The following is a 3,506-nucleotide window of genomic DNA, read 5'->3' as shown; positions in this document are numbered from 1 at the left end:
GTAACTCTAGAGTTGGATAAAAAGAACTGATCAAAAATCATTAACCTAGGTATGTAGGATCAAAATTGTGAGCTCAAAAATATAGCATTTAAGAAAAACAAAAGTCCTAGAAGAAAAATGATAATGGCCAATAATTATAGCATGAGAGAGTGAGAAGGAGAAGGGCAGAGAGAAGAGGTAAAAGGGAGAGATAAAGTGGTCTGTGTTGCAGCCCAGGTGAAATTTAAAATGGACGCTTTTTTTTTTCCCTTGGGTTTGAGACCCGTCTCCCACTGAGCATTCTGGCTTCCTCCATTTACATTTCAATGTAAGCCTTGACTGAGATCTGAAAGGAGCTAACAGGTTCTAGAAGAAATTTGATGCCTAGGGCATTTTAACACTTTTTCCTGATTAGTAATCAATTCAGGTTTGGATGCAGAAAATTGTGAAACATTATCTCCCACTACTTGTGAGGAATGGGGTTGCTACATCATACTCCTTACTGGCACATGCCACTGATTGTTGGGCTGGTTACTCCCTCCACACCAGCGTATGCAGGACCTTGTGGCAGGAGGACTAGGTGGGCTGGGCAGGGGAAAGGAAGCAGAAACAGAGCTGAGTCGAAGTTGGAGGAGGAGGAGAGATTAAGAGGGGGAGAAGAAGCCAAAAGGAAGTGTTCCAGTTTGCAGGAAGAGCCAAGAAACAAAAAAGAAGAGACCCGAAGATAAGGAATCCCTTTCCATCTGCCCGCTCACTCACAGAAGCTGTGTGCCATTACGTGGCCATTTTGGACTGATTATCTAAAGGGTACACAAACGAATTTTGATGGCTTTAAGCCAGGGGTCAGGCGAGGCGTTCCCAGGGTCCAATCTGCTGGAATGGAGGACCCAGATCCCATGGTGGAAACTGATACAGCCGAGTCTGTGCCCCGGCATCCCGAGGTCAGCTGGAGACGAGGAGGCAGCACATTGATGGTGTCATCACACAAGCATCAATGTGGGCCAGGCAAAAGCCGAGAAGGAGTTGAGGACCTGATATCAGGGTTTTCGAGTGCCAGTGCGAGTGTGAGTGTGAAGACAAGCCTCAACCCTGAGAGAGAATCTCCATGATAAAATCAGGAAACCACCTGGCAGATAAGACCAACTAAGGGGACCAGCTGTAACTATAAAAGTCATGGCTGAGGGTACCCCCATCCCTCAGCCGTCTCAAGGGTCCCGGAAACTCAATGGTCACTTCTCAGGTCGGCAGAGGAGTGTTTAAGCTGGCCTAGGGGAATCTGCCTAGGGAATTCACCAATCTGAAGTCTGGTGATGGGTGCAGAGCAGAGCAGAGCATCCCAGTGAAATGGAAGGTGAGGCTGTGTCCAGGGGGCACTGGGGCATCAGATGGTGTTCCACTTGCTTAAGAGACAGTGCAAGAACCCATCCGAGTCACGGCACCAATGTAAGAACCCAGAAAACCATGCTGGACATGGGAATTGACATAAGAGGGTTTATTAAGCAAACAGAGTGTCTCCCTGCAGAGTAAGAGAGAAAATGAGAGGAAAAAAGAAAGGGCACGTGCAAGAGAGAGTGTGAAAAGTGAGGAGGAGAGAGAAAGAAAGTGAGTAGGAGAGAGAAAGCATGAGAAAAGATCAAAAATTTTTATAAATATCTGACTCTTTGAATATATAGCTACAGCCCCTTGAAGGCCTGGAAAGAGCCCAGGGAAGTGAGATACCTGAAGTTCAAGCTTATAGCTTCCAGGTAAACCCTTAATGAGAGGGCAGAAGGGAAGTGGGTGGGAGGCAGAGGTTCCATGGATGTTGCCAATCACAATAGATAATCCTTTTGTGGGGTAGAGATGAAAAAACTGTCTCATATCTGTACAGAGACCCCTCAGTATCCACAGGTTTGATTCCAGGAAACTCCCTCCCCAAGACACAAAAATTTTCAGGATGTTCAAGTCCCTTGTATAAAATAGTATAGTATTTGCATAGAACCTATGCAAATCCTTCTGTATACATTAAATCATTTCTAGGTGACTTGTAATGCCTAATGAAATGTAAATGCTATGGATGTAGTTGTTGTATTGTTTAGGGAATAATGACAAGAAAAAAGTCTGTACATAGTCAGTGTAGATGTAATATTTGGAAGTGAGTTTCCTAAGCAAAGCAAATTTAGGCAGGAAATGTGCAATGATAAAAGTTTCATTTCAATGTGAATATCAATACATCTCTTCTCCAGGTCTAGAGCCTTGAGGTTGACTTTCTTTAGAATAGTGATAGTTCCTGTACTGCTACCATTTCAGTCAACTTGAAGGTTGATAGATACCAATGATCTCCAAGCTGATTAATCCAACCCAACACTTCAATCTCTTCTTCCTCAGCATTTGGCTCATTTTGCTCATCTTTCACTTGGCTTCTGGGACGTCACATTCTCTTGGTTTTCCTCTTGGATCACTGACTGCTCCTTCTCAGTTACCTTTGCTGGGTAGTCTCCATGGTAGCCAAACTTTGCAATGGTCCTCAGTGACGTTTTGGACCACATGCCTTCGTGTAGCATCCTTCTGCATCGAATCAGGGTTAGTCCTGTGAAATCAGTAGAAAGTAATGGTGAGTGGCTTCTAAGGTTAGGTCAAGAAAGGGTTTGCAGCCTCATTCTCTAGGTATGCTCACCCTATGGAAAACCAGCTACCTCGCATGAGAATGAACACTCATGTAACCCTACAGATGCCCTCATGGAGGGGATCCAAGAGATCCCACCAACAGCCAGCACCAACTTATTAGCCACAAAAGTGAGACACTTAGAGTTGAGAGCCACGGTAGCTGGCCCATGGCAGTGCCCAACCTGCAGTTGGAGCTGAACTTGCTGCTCCTGCAGCTGCTCAGAGACCTGGAGGAGCTGGAAGTTAAGTGGGCGGTGCTGAACAGTCGAGTGGAGGAGGGCTGGCTCTCACTCACAAAGGCTCGTTAAGCAATGGATGCCAAGTTGGTAGGCCCCTTGCAGTATGCCTCTCACATGGAACCCCAAGTCTGTGTGTGTGCGTGCGTGTGTGTGTGTGTGTGTGTGTGTGTGTGTATGCTGGTAAGACCCAGAAAGAACTCCAGACATTCAGGATGGTGATTGCTGATGCCCAGACTTCAGACTCTCTGCAGCCCCACAGGACCCCTTGAACTGGTTTGGAATCCTGGTTCCTCACAGTCTGCAGCAGGCCCAAGCCAGTTTCTGGGATGCCCTGCAGCTAGCTGCAGATATAGCCAGCATCCAGACCCCAATCTACTGGGGTCAAAACCAGCTCCAGGGGCCACAGGAGAAATTCAAACAGCTGGAGCCTGGGGCTGCCTGATCTGTGGCCACAGAGGCAGGCACTCAGCACAGGTGTTCATGGATGTGTTTGCCTTTTCTCATGCATTCTTCCTTCACAAATAGCCCCTACTCCAACCTTCCCTTCAGCTAATGCCTCCTCCTTAAAATGTCCTTGGTTTTCATGTTTTCGACTTTGTTGAGTGTGCAGTTCGAAGTTTTTAATACCACATTCATACTGTG

General features: G+C 46.5%; 1 pseudogene; it reads left to right on the top strand.

The window, feature by feature from the left end:
• Window positions 1-2,792: 2,792 nt before the first annotated feature.
• LOC124984457 (coiled-coil domain-containing protein 115-like) lies at window positions 2,793-3,306 on the top strand (annotated as a pseudogene).
• The last annotated feature ends 200 nt before the right edge of the window (window positions 3,307-3,506 follow it).

This window comes from Sciurus carolinensis, chromosome 5 (assembly GCF_902686445.1).
Source record: "Sciurus carolinensis chromosome 5, mSciCar1.2, whole genome shotgun sequence".
NCBI lineage: Eukaryota > Metazoa > Chordata > Mammalia > Rodentia > Sciuridae > Sciurus > Sciurus carolinensis.
This window is presented reverse-complemented; position numbering and strand designations above follow the sequence as displayed.